The following is a 17,301-nucleotide window of genomic DNA, read 5'->3' on the forward strand; positions in this document are numbered from 1 at the left end:
CTCACATGTTTGCATACGAATGAGATGTTATGCAACTCTGCCTATTTTATATAGAAAATATATTACACGCTATCTGTGCTGATATTTTAACGTCATGTTGCGTAAGAACATAAGTTTGTAATAAAAACAACATTTTAACAGTCCTTTCAGTCTCAATCAATCTTATATAAACTATCCTTTGAAATCAGGGAAAGATACAGTCACAAGTCCGCTGGTAAAAATCAAGAAAGACCAGTTGTTTTTTACCAAAATCAATATAATAAGCAGAACCCACGTGTCCAAAATGAGCTGCAGACTTGTTGGTGTTGACAATCATGGCTATCCCTGGGCATGAAATCAGGTCCATCATTCCCATTAGATTAGATATTTACTTTAATCAGCAGACTATCAAACAACGAACTAGATAACAAGACACATATGACTTTTGTTTAAAACCCAATCAGACTTGTTGGTGTTGACAAACAGTGGCTATCCCTGGGCATGAAATCAGGTTCATCATTCCCATTAGATTAGATATTTACTTTAATCAGCAGACTATCAAACAACGAACTAGATAACAAGACACATATGTTTAAAACCCAATCAGACTTGTACCGTTATCAAACAATATGGATCATCACAACTATTTCAACTGGCTGTTCCAAAAACTCATGCACGGAAGATGAATAGTGATTACTGTTCCCTCAATGACGCGATATACAGAATATAACGTAATGATACATTTATATATTGGCGACATATGAATCTTGAATATATCTTCTTTTATAAAGTAATCTCAATCACTTGAAATTTAAGTGAATTTTTTCACTTATAATATTTGAACCCGATCAATAAGCGACTTTAAATTACACTTCCATCTTGTGAAAATATCAACAACGGACATTGAACTGATTTTGATACTTATGTAAGATTCCTGCTGAATACAAAACAACGATATTCCTTCAGATAACCGCAAAAACTGGTTCTCGTTACACGACAGTTACAAAATAGGTCATGAGATAATTGATTTCGCTTTCTGTGTTGATTTTTAATATGAGTACATGTATGTCGTTTTGTAAACAAAAACGAACGCGTTCCTTCAGAATATCAACGCACGAAATGAAGTTTTAACAAAAAAGTACTGGTGCATAAACGATATTCCAGGTACATGTATTCAGGTTACGAAATAGAAATTAGTGTTGGAAAAGTAATCATATATGAATGTATATACCAGCCATGCCCTTGGTACATTGTTGTTGTCTTGTCATATCTACATCTGTGTTCAATTGCCACATTTGTTTGTTTGTTCCGAACATAACAAGTATAGCCAACCCAAACAATATATGCTGCCATTATCCATGGCATTGCATAAAATGACGTCAAAAAAGGAACCGACATGCAATAACTTTGACATAAACGCTTCACTTTTCGTACCAGTTATTCATTCAGAAAACACTTAAGATGAACACCACCACCGTGCATATTGACTGCATCTTGGTTATTGCAAATTAATATTTGCATCATAGAGATTCAACATTACCATGCATCCTGTTTGTTTTACCATTGGCACCAACGGTTTTGAGTCACCGGAAGTAACCCTGATAAAATTACTCGCGCGTCATAATTTTAATTACTGCGGTAAAATGGTTATCTCTCCGCTCGCGTTAACCGCCACAAAAACGTGTTCTGTACCGCAGCATCACCTGTCTCCCGCGTGGAGGTTCAACCCCTTCCATGACGTAATGCGCGGTAACGCTAGCTTCAGGCGGAAACTGTATATCTTCCTATAATTACACTGCATTCTTAAACACATATATGCCTGCTTTCTACTGCGCTACTATCTGGCAGCGAGTTGGTGAATGACGCTTTGCTCATTTATATGTCTTTAATGGTTTCCACAGCTATTTTGTACATTACGCAAGAAGGAAAAGTCTTCAACCTCGCGAGCAGCAACCGCATTGTTTTCTATTCTACTCAAAACAAGTTAAGGACCACCCGATTATTAAATATTTACAAATTAATCTGTCAAGCCATGCCTGATTAACTGGTAATATTAAAGAATCGGTTGGTACATAACACACACAAACACACAAAGTATCTTCATACAGTGAAGCCTCGATAAACCGAACTCCTCGGGTCTTTTTATTATATAATTCTACATTCGACATGTTTAGTTTGCGCAGCCCATGTTTTGGGCATAGGATATAGATAAGGAATTTGCCAAAATGGGTAAAATTTGCCACTTGTTAAAAGGTGTTCAAGTGAATGGAGTGAACGAGGTTTAATGCCTATCCATGATTAAGAATATACTTATATGTCTGTTATTTCTTCATCGCCTGGTGTTAACATCGCTTTGTGATTTGTGCATAAGATCAAACAGTTTTGTAGCCTAGTGGTAAAGTGGTCGCTAGTCGCGTACAGAAAAGGGTTCTTTTCCCCCTTGTTACAATGAGTGAAGCTTATGTTTGTGTTTCCGTCGGTGATACGGTTAGACTATTGTCGAAAAGCTGTGTACAACCCCACTTTCACTGGTGAAGACAGATGTGTTCGGAACTAGCTGCATGGTATTGCAGAATAATCACAGCGTACTTAATTGAGCTTGCGTGCTTTGGTCGCTTTGAACACAGATTAGGAAAAACTCTGAGCATATGTAAGTCATGTAGTCGAAGGCAGAAAGAATTTTTGTCAGCAAAGCTTTATATTGCATAGGAGATCAAATGAGTGAGTGAGTGAGTGAGTGAGTGAGTGAGTGAGTGAGAGAGTGAGTGGGTGAGTGAGTGAGTGAGTGAGAGAGACGTTTACCACTTTAACTGGAACCGAAGAGCACGGATATGACGCTGAGAAAACACAGATCATAAGTCGAATCTTGCATGGGTGGGTGGGTGGGTGAGTGAGTGAGTGAGTGAGTGAGTGAGTGAGAGAGACGTTTACCACTTTAACTGGAACCGAAGAGCACGGATATGACGCTGAGAAAACACAGATCATAAGTCGAATCTTGCATGGATCCTTGCATGCCTAAGGAACTCAACTCTAAACGGTCAATTTCGGTACCTTACACAACTACACAACTACACAACTACACAACACACAACTACACAACTACACAACACACAACTACACAACTACACAACTACACAACACACAACTACACAACCACACAACCACACAACTACACAACCACACAACACACAACTACACAACTACACAACACACAACTACACAACTACTACACAACTACACAACTACACAACTACACAACACACAACTACACAACACACAACTGCAGCCCCCCCCCCTACAAAACACGGGTGGATACTTCCTATTGTGCTCTGGTTAATCTCTATACAAGGTGTCGCTTTGATACATAATTTTTTTTTTTTTTAAATGCCTACATTGTTATATAACTTGTGATTGCTAGTGTTAAGTGGTACCGCGTCCATGAAAAGCTGTACGCACGCTCACATAGGTCAGTGACCCTTCTGATCCTTACTTATCTGATATGAGTTGAAGGCCAAGCCAAACCTTGTTCGTGCGGTTAGCTGTCAGTTCGTTGCTCTACTGATTACTCCGTTTAGCAGGTGCTTGATGTAACTGCACTATTATCCACATAGGTCAAACCATTGGTAACTGCACTGCACAATCTGATATCTGGGCTATTGTATGCATTGCTCTGCATATATGCACACTGTATTTACCAAGATTACTTCAAAGATAATATATCAGGATGAATCACAAATGACGGTACCCAAAAAAAACCCCCTGGGTATCAAACCATATGGCCAAGAGTTGCATCCATTTTTTACGATACCATATTGGTACCCAGTTCAGCTGGCCCTTGAAGATCCGGGTTAGAACTGTTTCTCAGCAACCCATGCCTTTAGACTAACGGGTCCAGGCCGTCAGGCTCACCTGACTAGGTTGATGCATGTCATCGTATCCCAATCGATGCTCTTGATGTCAGTAACTGGATTGTCTGATCTAGACTCGATTATTTACAGATCGCAGTTATATGGCTGCGTTAAACACAAACAAACAATTGTTGACGTTAGATAAGACGTGCAATTGGGTGGTCATAGTGTGTTCATTTATGTCATTGTTCACAGATCGCACTGATATCGTTATAATTATAGATTAGCGTAAAACAACATCCACGCGTCGTTCAAGATAAAGGTAGGGGTCTAAAAGTACGTATGATAAGAGAAGAACCTGATCTTGTGGGACGCAGTTTGATGCAAGGTCCAACGGTTCCTTGAATAACGGTATCTAGTGTCCTGGTACCTGGTCTCAAACGTTCTGACCAAAGACAAGCCGCCCTGTACAGTGTAAAGCACTCGGCTGTCTAACTGTGACGTTCTGTTTGAAACGGGTTTAACGGTAGACAATGTAACGGTATCTGATCTAATGAAAGTCGATCTAACGGTGTCTGGTAAAATGATAGCTGGTCTAATGAAACACATTATTGTCAACGACAGGCCGTCATATCGCATCCCAGTAGTGTATAAATCACACATCTATAAACCAAACTGTATTTGTGTATATCATATCGATATTGATATAAAATATTCATAATTTTCTTTTGAGCAGCATCAGTAACAGTAAAAGGATATCTGAATGAACAGCGAGACCTGATTAATGTCACAATGTATCAATTAGAATGTAACTCCGTGTTAAGGCCAACCGACAAGAGGTTTCCGTTGACAGTACTATAGCGCCTTGTCGAAGCTGACTTCACTGATAAGACGGCAACATGACGTAGTTGTTTTGTTTTTATGGGTGCCCGGAGACGAGCGTAATATAAACATAGATAAATAACGCTGTGGTTTTATCACCGCTTTAGTGGCCCCACAGAACATATTGTCACGAATTCACTGGGGTGATTTTATTGTGACGTATATATTTTTATGCGTGTATATTTACATTACTTAATATATATTTACATATTATTACCGTTATACTAAAATGGCTATCAATACTTTTCGTTTTATGGTTAGAATAATATATAATAAAATATTGTGCATTATGTAAATTCAATATGTATTTCAAAGTAATATAAAAAGCTGTTACACGGAATAGCATAGATCACGTCATTAAACATGACATTAGCATCGCTACTGAATGAATCACTGATCAAGCTTCAGTATGAACAGAGGCGCAACGATCCGTACTGTCTAGGGCTTTCGCATATCCACACGCATATATTTAAGAAATAAACTACTCGTGGTCGTTGTTTATCGTACATAAAACACTGTAGGGAGAAAAAAACATTTATTCTCCCTACAGTGTTTTATTGTACGATAAACAACGACCACGGGTCGTTTATTTCTTATATGAGATATCAACGTTTTGTTCAGCCTCTTTAACTATGTTAATAGAATGTACAAGCTTCAAAAGTATTCACCCGTATTAAAATAATGATGACTCCCTGAATACAATCCGGTTTCCGCAGTGTCGGACAAATCCATTTATGAAAAGGGGGGTAACGTTTGATATTTCCCAGATATTCACACAAGTTTCACGTTAACTAGACACCTCCTTCTCACAAGTAACGTCGTACAATTTACAACGTCATCAAGTTGCGGGCAGGTGTTCGATTCTCCGGAAATGACATCATGATAGAACAATGTTTATCGTGAAATAAACCACGCTTCGTTTTCATTGGAAAAAACATACACGCATACACTGACACATACATAATATATATACTGCATAAGCGCACAGGCAGTCGCAATCGTACATACACATACACACACTAACGCACGCACACACACACACACACACACACACACACACACACACACACACACACACACACACACACACACACACACACGCAGACACACACACACACACACACACGGACACGCAGACACACACACGCACACGCAGACACCCACATTCACACTCACACCCACACTCACACCCACACTCACACCCACAACCACACCCACAACCACACCCACAACCACACCCACAGCGCACCCACAACGCACCCACACTCACACCCACACCCACACCATCACCCGCATCCACGCCCATACCAACACCCACACCATCACCCGCACCCGCACCCACACCGACACCCACACCCTCATCATGACCCGCACCCACGCCAACACCCACACCCACATCCACACACACACTCTCACACACAACGCCAGCAAATGACCCTCAACCTCACCCGCACCCGTATCCGCACCCACATTCTGTACATGTGGCGCGTAAAGCGAGAGATTGTAAAATTTGTCCTGACAAACAAAATCTATCAAAGAGGGTGGTTGTATTGAACTACATGTACACTGGTAGCTTGAAACAAAGTGCGCAAGTAACTGATACAGGTTATGCACTTTAAACAAACCCGTCTGTTGGGTAGATAAATACAACCCTTTAATGCAAGTCTAGACATGGTCGTTCATTGTTGAAGACTGTCATATGCCGCTAAAATCATATAGTTTATAGTCTAAGTAGAGGTTATTTATTTTGCGCTGTTTTCAGAAAAAATAGAGTATGGTAATGAATTATCACAATGTGTTGCAGTCGTGACATTAATATACAGAAAGAAACATGTGAATATCGTTTCACAGTGACAAAACAATACCTAATAACATTAAATGGAATTACCATGCTTGCCGTAAGAGGCGACTGTGCTTGTCGTGGCGACTAACAGTATCGGGTGGTCAGGCTCGCTGACTTGGTTGATGCATGTAATCGTATCTCAATTGCGTAGATCGATGCTCATGATATCAATCACTGGTTTACCTGGTCCAGACTCGATTATTTACAGACCGCCGTCACATAGCTGGAATATTGCTGGGTGCGGCGTTAAATAACAAACAACAACTAAAGAAATCAGAATGTCCCCGTACCATATTAGTTAAGGTTTATAAACCTTTATCATTCAATAAATGCATAAAAAAACTATAAAAGTTGTAATATATCGAATTTTCCCGATTCAGTAAACATGACAATTTTGAACTTCTATAACATATATGTTGTTAAGTCGTTAAATGTTTCTTAAAGTGCACATATGTAAGCGCACACTTTGATTTAAATCTAAAGTGCAAACAACATATTCATGTGTTCAGTTCAATAAAGATTTAGAATTGAATTAAAGCAAATTAACACCTACCTGAATATATGAGGAAGCTTGGTGGATTCACCGACTTCTCCGACGTGAGGTTGTATTTATAGCGGGGTCCCTGTGACCCTGCCCAGTGTCACATAACAACATTCAATTGATCGGGGGATTCCGGAATTCCAGTAAGATGTAGTCCCTTCATCGGTCGAGAAAATCGTAACAACAAACACACCACACTTCATGTTGTTCATATATTGACTAAAGCACAATGTGTAGATCACGTTAAGCCTTTTACCGTGCATTGTCCTAATTAGTTAAGATTATATCAACAAACCCGTTTACAGACCATAACAATGTTCATCCGCGGTGATCCGCCAGGTTGCGTATGATTGTGTGATATTGGAGCGCACGGGTTCAACGACCGATGTGGTGATATCCCGTTCCACCCTGTTAGTAAATAGTACAATGAACCTCACTTCATAGCTTTTATGGAATAAATAAAAGATTCTTATATATACCAAAAAACTTTATGGTTGAGTATTACACAGACATTTAAGTATTAACAGCATGAGGGGAGACTATATAGTAAATCTATTTATATTTGAGCAATAACATTTAAGACGCAGTACTCGACAGGCGAGGCAGGCAGCGTTTGCGGGCAGTCTTACACGCCTTCGACCAGTTAGGGGGAAATCAGGTCAAGTTTACTCTATGCCAGGTGTCCAAAGAGGGATTTCAGAACTCAATTGAGGTTATTCACACGCTGAGTTCAATAGCGTGCAACAGGTTACCGCGTGTGGTTACAGAAGCTGCACGATACCACAACTATTATGCTGTTTAAGTGCTATATATATTTGATCAATTTTAGTGTACGTTATACAAGTAGACAAACATACCTCAGGATGAGAAAGTTCACACACCTTTTATTGAGTTGTAAGAAGTATTTCTATGTGTGTCAAGAAATACATGTGTGTGGTTATATATTTTACACCATATAAAATAACATACCGTGCTCTGCCACATTAAAAAAAAAGCAGTTTTCGTTACATTTAAATACAGAAAAGGTAAACTCGTTCTGAATGAAGTAACTTTATCAATCGTCCCCAAAAAGTAAAACTGCGAAATGTGCGAAATGCTTGCTACATACTACGCTTGGGAATACAGTCAAACACCGTTGTGTCCAACTTTGATGTGTCGAAATTCCGACTGTATCGAATTTAAAGCTTGGTCCCTGCGTTTTCCTTCTTTATTCATCATTTTTCGGTTGTGTCGAACCGCGGATACCGCGAAGTATTTACGTAGGCCCCTGTAACTTCGAAACCACGGTGTTCGACTGTATGGGACAAACATTGCGTAGTAGTAAAAATGTTTTGTTTCAGATACACCCGGGAAGGACAATCATTGTAACTGATCCCACGGACCTATAACCAAGTCCGTGCTGATCCATAAATAGTTTTCTTAGTTAAAGTAAAAGAAGTAATTGAAATTTAATTTTTTGATTATTTTATAATTAGACAATGATGTGAAGAGACAAGACAAACATATTGGTACATAAGGGATATTTTAATATGTGAGGAAATCCCAAAGTGATGCAGATCGTAGCCGATGACACGTTGGTGAACCTCTAGAGCACCAGTATGGTGCTAATAAATCACGGGATATCATCAGAGTGTTTGGATTCGAACCCACAACCATGGACTCCTGGCATCCTGGGCTTAAGTCCTCACTGCGTTTTGCGGCTTCTCAAACGATCGGGCCATACGTCACTTTAAGTTGATATCAATGTGTCTTGAGAACTTTCAGCCTTTGTTAGATATACGCTCTTCAAAAGAACCTCTGGAGCGTTATAACCGGTCCAAGTGAAGTTATCGTTACATTACCGGTTCATATCACACACTGATGGAGATGAACAAAGTGACTTTATAGTTGAAGATGTTGACAAGGTTTGGTATAACATAACCGTACATACGATTTAAAGTACAATAACCTTCTCTAGGGTGGATTTAGAACTGGATGATTGCCAGTGCTTGGGACCAGTATTTCTGTCGAAGGTTCAACGACCCACACAATCGTTATACAAAGGCATATGGTCCAGATGGGAACGTCCTCACTGAACATTTAGTTTAGACGTCCTCGGATGACCTTATATGTTAAACATGGGAGTTATGGGTTATCCATCTTTTGTGTTATTTCATTATAGATATGTCCCATTAATGTTTACACATTGGACATTGCGTAACATTGTTTTTCCCTCGTATGAAACTGTATATTTGTAACATTGTAACACATGCATTATATAAAACATATAAACTATAGATATTATACATAGCATGTACTGCAAAGTCTAGACATCACATACAACATGGATAGTATTGTAACTATAGATACTATATATAGCATGCAAAGTAACGTGTAGACATCACATACAACATGGATAGTATTGTAACTATAGATACTATATATAGCATGTACTGCAAAGTCTAGACATCACATACAACATGGATAGTATTGTAACTATAGATACTATATATAGCATGCAAAGTAACGTGTAGACATCACATACAACATGGATAGTATTGTAACTATAGATACTATATATAGCATGTACTGCAAAGTCTAGACATCACATACAACATGGATAGTATTGTTACTATAGATACTATATATAGCATGCAAAGTAACGTGTAGACATCCCATACAACATGGATAGTATTGTAACTATAGATACTATATATAGCATGTACTGCAAAGTCTAGACACCACATACAACATGGATAGTATTGTAACTATAGATACTATATATAGAATGCAAAGTAACGTGTAGACATCACATACAACATGGATAGTATTGTAACTACAGATACTATATATAGCATGTACTGCAAAGTCTAGACATCCCATACAACATGGATAGTATTGTAACTATAGATACTATATATAGCATGTACTGCAAAGTCTAGACATCACATACAACATGGATAGTACTGTAACTATAGATACTATATATAGCATGCAAAGTAACGTGTAGACATCACATACAACATGGATAGTATTGTAACTATAGATACTATATATAGCATGTACTGCAAAGTCTAGACATCACATACAACATGGATAGTATTGTAACTATAGATACTATATATAGCATGCAAAGTAACGTGTAGACATCACATACAACATGGATAGTATTGTTACTATAGATACTATATATAGCATGCAAAGTAACGTGTGTGTATGTTATTATCGTTGGATGTTGATTCAAATCAAATTTGATCACTTTTTACATATAGCATTTTGAGCATTCCTAATTATGTTCTCTTATCTCATAACACACAAACATAAGAAATGATATATATGTGCATGTATAAGACGTTTTGTATAAGCCTTCCAGATGTTAATTTAGAAATGGGAACAAATAAAAGTGCTATCCATGCAACTGCATGTTTAAAAATAATTCATTTTCGTCCCCTCAGACACGACAAATCCAGTGTGTGCATTTGTGGCATATTCAAACAAGAAATGGGGTTATCAGACCGAGTCATAATATCATCATACATCCATCTCCAATCAACTTGCAAATGGGCGTATCTTCTCTCATCATACTTTTGAGAGTATTGATACATCAGTGTGATATACATTCCAACATCTTCTGAGACAAATATAGTTTTGATGTCGTCTCCCTCTGTTGTTTTGTGAATGTGTACGGTTTCTACATGTAGCTACAAACCTAAGGCTTTACGAGACCTTTAAGAGAACACAATGTGCTGTTCTGACATGCTCTTGCTCTTGTGCTTATGGTTTAGAATTTTGCACTTCTTGATTCATTAGGCAAATCGCTAAGTTTCTTATTTTGTTATTTTGTAAGCACTTAAAAGTAGTTATGCTCATGAAAATCAGATTTGTAATGTATCGAAACTGCATCGTAAACATACCTAATCACGCCTAAAGTACAGGCCGAGTTCAATGTTCTAGGTAGACATTGCAAGGGGACACACTGACCCGCTGGCGGGTCAATTTGACATTTTAATCGGTCAAGTGGATTTAGTGTTTGATGGTCAACCACCTTTAATGCTATACAAACAAAAGTGATATACATATATATATATATATGTATATATGTGTGTATTTAATATGCATTCGACAGGTAAGGGTTTGCTTACATTATACAACGTGTTTACTTAAACTGTGTTGGAGATCTGGCAACATCGGAATGCCCATGTCTCGGAACTGAACTGGGCTCCGCAGCCAATTTACCTTGTCACAGTGGGGATTATGGGGGCATGGTGTCTTCATTTGTTTAGTTGAAATCAAAACATTTTCTGTTCTCTTAAAATTGATATGTCCTTATTGCAAATGTTTATAGGTCATTACTTGATTTTATATTTGAGGGTACTTCCCCCAGATCAGAGAGGACTAAGGTATGATCCTACATCTAATTATTCAGCTAGCAAAGTTTGCCAGTTATTAAAACTTTCTTGGTTGTTTAACTCACAGCTCAGCACTATTCCTTCTACGGCGGGTCTAGACCAGACAACCCAGGCATTTTATATCATGAAAAACATCTTACTCCATCTTACACGCTATCAGCTAGATCACCGAGCCTGACCACCCGACCCATTAAGTCGCCTCTGACATATATTGTTGGGGACCTATTCTACCCCTGACAGCCTACTCGGCAGTAAGTTAAAGCACCAAAATATAATTCACTGTTCATGATTAAGAATTCAGAGATACCAATGAATAAATAAGAAAATTGTTGTGGCCTCTCGTTCAATTGAGAATAACACTAGTATCACACTTTTCTCAGTCATAGCTTCATGGCAATGTATCCCACTGATTTATCGTTAGTAGAACACCCTTTAAACACCAGACTACAAATATGAACCCTCTTAATGAAGGCAGGGTCGTGTTACTCTGGAATGAACGCTTCCCTCTCGCGGCAAGGTATGCCTTGTTAAATTATATATCATTATTATCCAGCTTGCGCGTGGAGAGAATGTAGTTTAAATACAAGTTTGTTGTGATAGATATGTTGCCACATGTTTCTGCCAAACACGTTGGCTATAAACATGATTTAATTCATTCCACACAAGACCACAATTCGTGTGGAACAATGATGACTAAGTGTCTACTGTCTGTAATATACACATTTGACAATCATTCTACTTTGAATGTTAATGTATACATAGTTGTACAATGGTGGACATGCATTTTCGAGGACAATCGTTTCTATTCGCCATGTTAATTCAATATGGCAAATAATTTCTGCAACAGTTCTTTTGAATTTACAAAATTAATATGGGCATATTTTCATCAACTCAAACGCACTCTCTTACTGAACAATTGCAACCGTTAAATCAATAACAGGCATGCATGAGTACAATTGTATATGCTGGCTTTGTTTAGTCATATTGGCGTTTGGTCAATACTAAATGTCAAAACGAGAGCATGATATATATATAAATATATATATATATAAGGCATATGGCAAAGCAATGCTATTTTCCGTGTGGAATAAATACATGTACTGATGAAAAATTAAATGTGTTCATATGCTCCTAGTTTGTCATAGTGTGGTTTTGTTGAAGTGACTTACTTCCTGTCATCATATTTCTGCCTTAAGCTGTAGTGGGGTTACTGTAATTGGAACTTTACTTACAGATTTTGAACTACTTTATTTTTTAATTTACACCAACAATATTTTTATGCTGACTTGGATTGTTCTGTATGTTAGTTTCAATTGCAGTTGGCAATGAGCAGCAAATGTAAGGGATAAACTGTGTGAGGTCTATCTTTTATGGAACCTAATAAACACAGTGCCATCCTACACAATCGAATCGCTTAGCATTGGCAGAAACGGAGTACAGAGTAATGAGAGTACAAGTGGTGTGTTGTGTATACGGTTCAATCTGTCCTACTGTCTCGCTATATATGTGCAATAATCTTGGACGCGACGTTAAACCTTATTTCCCCTCACCACCTGTCCTACTGTCCTTACAGACATAATTACTTTTTGTTTCCAGTTAACAATGTATTTATACGATCTCAGTATATTGTGGCTATTGTTCATGTTTTTAACGACTGCTACCGTGAGTGAATGCACAGAACTGTTCGCACATACTTTTAAGCGTGTCTGCTGTTGTGCAGATACCTGTATGTGAAGGTGGTGGTTCTTAAAGCCATCGCTTTAATCTTCAAATCATTGTGACAGAAATACGAATATGAATTCCCTTAAGGCCTGGGCTTTCAAATGGTGATTGTAATGTCCCATACTCTTCGACAAGTAACCGGGCAATACTATTACAAGTTTTGAGTATCTGCCCAATGCATGTGTGTCCTCACAGTGGTGTACTTTAGGGACTCTACTTTGTATTGCATACACCCAACCTCATCCTAGGACGAACAATTGATAATGTTCGTGCCTGCTCTCCAAAGCTCAATGAAATGCATAAATTTCGACCGGCCTTTCCTTGGGTACTTAACATGTCTATAAAAGACAATCAATCGTACTTTAATATGTACTGCATAAGACAGGGTCAACGTGACCTAAGCTAAACATTATGATTCTATGTCAACACAACCTGATATACTTTATCATGTTTGACAGGCATTGTGCTGATCGTGCACACAGTTCGGTTCGCATGGCTACATTTAATACAGGTATTATGTGTCGTAAAGTCGAGGACCAAAGATCCCATTGTGCATACAACTATTTCATCAGATGCTGGTTGATTGTGACCTCGATACTGTGTGGTTTTAATCCCTGATCGACACTTAAAGGTAGGCGACATTGTAAGGCATCCCTTTATTGCTTCTTGTATAAGCAGACTAAAGCGGTTAAGTGAGCCTTAACAATGACATTGTTTACATTCTTGTCAGCCAAGTCCTGATACTACAGTAACCTGTTTTTTGTTTTTTTTGTAGAATCTCACGTCAGGAATAAGATAGGATCTTCTTATCTTACTAATGCATCTTATCTTATCAATTTGAAACTTAATATATTCCACACTTAAATTACTAGTATACAATTACCCATTTTAGTTTATTCTCCATGTAATACACTCCATATAATACACTCCAAATAATACACTCCATATAATACACGCTATATAATACACTCCATATAATACATGTTCATCACTAACTCACAGCATTGGTTTATAAAACAAAATATATAATTGAATCTGCAATACTTTCTGTAAAGCAGTAGACAATATAACTGAAGCATGGGTAGGGATTGGCACATGTGATCGCTTTATGTCATTTATTCATTTCGTTTTGGGGCTGAATGGCAGATAAAAAAAGAAAGAAAATTGTTCATGTATTCTGTCTGTAACTATTACGTTTGACTTAGGTATGGGGTATTCTGTTTATGGGTATATGGTCTTCGAACCCTTCACAAAGAAACATATTAGGTCGTATGTTACAGTATGGGGGTGGGGGAGAGGTGTTAGTGGGGGGCACGGGTCTCCCAGTCGTTTAAAGCGCCGAAATGCGCTGTGCAGAGTTGCGTCCCTTACGCGCCAGAAACTTATGGTTGTGGGTTGGAATCCCGGTTCGCCCCGATTATGTTTCTTGGTTTACCAGAAGCATAACCGTGCTCTTGGGTTTCATCAAAGTGGTAAACGTCTGAGACCTGCATCACTTCGGGCTTTCCTCCCTCATCAAGCCGACACCCCGTGATATAACTGGAATATTGTTAACATGGGCCGTGAAATCCAACTCACTCACTCACTCAAGAGTCATGGAATTGAGCCATATTGAATTGATAACGACCACGTAGTTGTCCCGTGTGTTTTAACTGGAATGGTTTACTGCAAGGAACCATTATTATATTCGTCTGTTACTACAGACGTCCTGGTTAATCTATTAATTCTTCAGCTATTTAGAACATCTGCTACTTTGAATGACAATAGACGAAGAATAGCGCCCATGTAGAGTGTTTGGAAATATTAAGCTATTTTAAGATATCTCCATCCACCGGCAAACGCCATGACAGCCAGGAAATGTTGTGTTATCGTAAATATTGATTTGTAGCATTATCCGTATTACGGCTTCTTGTATAAATATATATAATCAGGGTGAGAGCACTTTCACTAAGTCACGGAGTGCACACACAATCAGGAGATCAACCTCAGACTGTCAGCAAGTGCACCCCGCAGCAGGTCCACTAATCAACCCGGGGACGAGGCCGGTCAGGATTTGTTTGTTTGTTTGTGTTTGTTGTTTAACGTCGCACTCAGCAATATTCCAGCTATATGACGGCGGTCTGTAAATAATCGAGTCTGAACCAGACAATCCAGTGATTGACATCATGAGCATCGACCTACGCAATTGGGATACGATAACATGCACCAACCAAGTCAGCGAGCCTGACCATCCGATCCCGTCAGTCGCCTCTTACAAAGCATAGTCGCCTTTTACGGTAAGCATAGGTTGCTGAAGACCTATTCTACCCCTGATCTTCACGGGTCACATGCTTTTATGAAGATTTGGCGCCAGGGACTTTTGTTGGAAAAAGAATCAAAAGATATTGACTGAAAAATATACCATTTACGCTCAATACATTTAAGCACAGATTTTAACACTCAACCCTTTTTTTTAGCAGAGTATTAATATGGAACGACTTGTCGCTTCTACTTTCAGGACATCTAGTATATGCAGCGGTCCTTTATTTGTTTTTGTTTTTAAATTACTACTTTGTTGAAACCCAGTCCAGAATCTTAAAAAGGAAACTTGATTTCCGGCTCACGAGACTTATCGTCATCACACACACACACACACACACACACACACACACACACACACACACACACACACACACACACACACACACACACACACACACACACACACACACACACACACACACACACACACACACACACACGCACGCATGCATGCATGCATGCACGTCGCAGTAGTCTAAGGGCGACAATCTTGGACTTCACGTCACCCAAGACGCTCGATAGCTCAATAGCATAACACAAAAGAAGTGTTAATTCCTATATGACTCGCCCTGACTCTTCTTAAACTGTTTTACACGCCCTAATGCTTGTCACTGAAACACGTCCTGTGACATTTACAGATGTTGTTAGGTGAATTAATCGTGGTAGAACGTTACAGTCATTTATAAATTGCTGGCCAAACTGATTTGTGAAACGTTATGTAAGGGAGACAACTCCTGCAAGTATCACAGTGCAGCCTCCCTCTGGCAATATGGTACACTTTGTGAAGTATTTATGTCTCTGAAATGTCCACATATACCACTTAAAAGAAATTAAAGAACACCCGATTGCCAACTAACGAACGTTTTGCGATTACATATTCTGGTGGTGCTCCCAACATAAGAAGGGAACACGTGGTGTTGAGCTGATGAAAGTTAACTATAACCTAAGCGGGGGGTGTTGGAAGGCACGGATGGCTCTGTCGTCAAAGGCGCCGCTATTCGCTGCGCTGTGGAGAGTTGCGTCCCCTGGGCACGCAAGGAACCTATGTTTATGAGTTGTTAAATATTGGTGCAAAATTTTGAAAATGCCAGAATCTAGATATGTAAAGAAATGCTATAATATGCAACTGCAAGCTGTAGGTAATGGTTAAGTAAACTGGGTTTCCTAAATTAGACACATAATTGTGTCAGCGGGTTGGTCTTATATGGGATCAACAGTGTGTTGCAAATATACCTTTGTTTATAAACGGTTTTTTTGTGAGACTAAAATTATCGTACCAACAAGACTGGCATTCAGCTATACATGAAAGTTCGAAATCATATTATTATTCTTTGTATAAGCAAACATTTGGTGTTGAAATGTATATTACAAGGCTATCATGTGATAAATTTAGAAGTAGTATGGCTCGTTTCAGATGTAGTTCTCATCATCTAAGAATCGAATCAGGAAGACATAATAAGGAACCTAGAGAAGAAAGAGTCTGTACTGATTGTAAACATGATTATATCGAAGATGAGTATCACTTTTTTTTAATTTGTGATTGTTATCAAGTTTTGAGGTCAGAATATATACTGAACCAAATTAAAAACTTCATAATCCTAAAATTTTAACATTTTGACCAGTTATCCTTGTGGGCCCTTATTGTGTATTTAAACAATAATGGCCAAACATTGTCTTCAGATAACACCCGTTCTTGTGCAGGTGAATCGATCAAAATCATGTGCACAGCACTATAGTGGCAAAAGTGTTTTTTCACGTGCAACTGGTCACGTGGCCATAATACCGCACGTGTTTTCA

At 38.6% G+C, this 17,301-nt stretch overlaps 1 protein-coding gene across 1 annotated transcript in view; it reads right to left on the reverse strand.

Moving 5' to 3' along the window:
* LOC124126383 (probable cytochrome P450 CYP44) overlaps positions 1-7,159 on the reverse strand; it is an 81,017-nt gene extending 73,858 nt beyond the window's left edge. Inside the window, exon 1 of the mRNA XM_048384577.1 lies at positions 7,106-7,159. The gene's annotated coding sequence lies outside the window, so the exon portion shown is untranslated. The remainder of the gene's footprint in view (positions 1-7,105) is intronic.
* Positions 7,160-17,301: the final 10,142 nt, after the last annotated feature.

Source organism: Haliotis rufescens, unplaced genomic scaffold, assembly GCF_023055435.1.
Source record: "Haliotis rufescens isolate VD_foot unplaced genomic scaffold, xgHalRufe1.0.p SCAF_5, whole genome shotgun sequence".
NCBI classification, from domain to species: domain Eukaryota; kingdom Metazoa; phylum Mollusca; class Gastropoda; order Lepetellida; family Haliotidae; genus Haliotis; species Haliotis rufescens.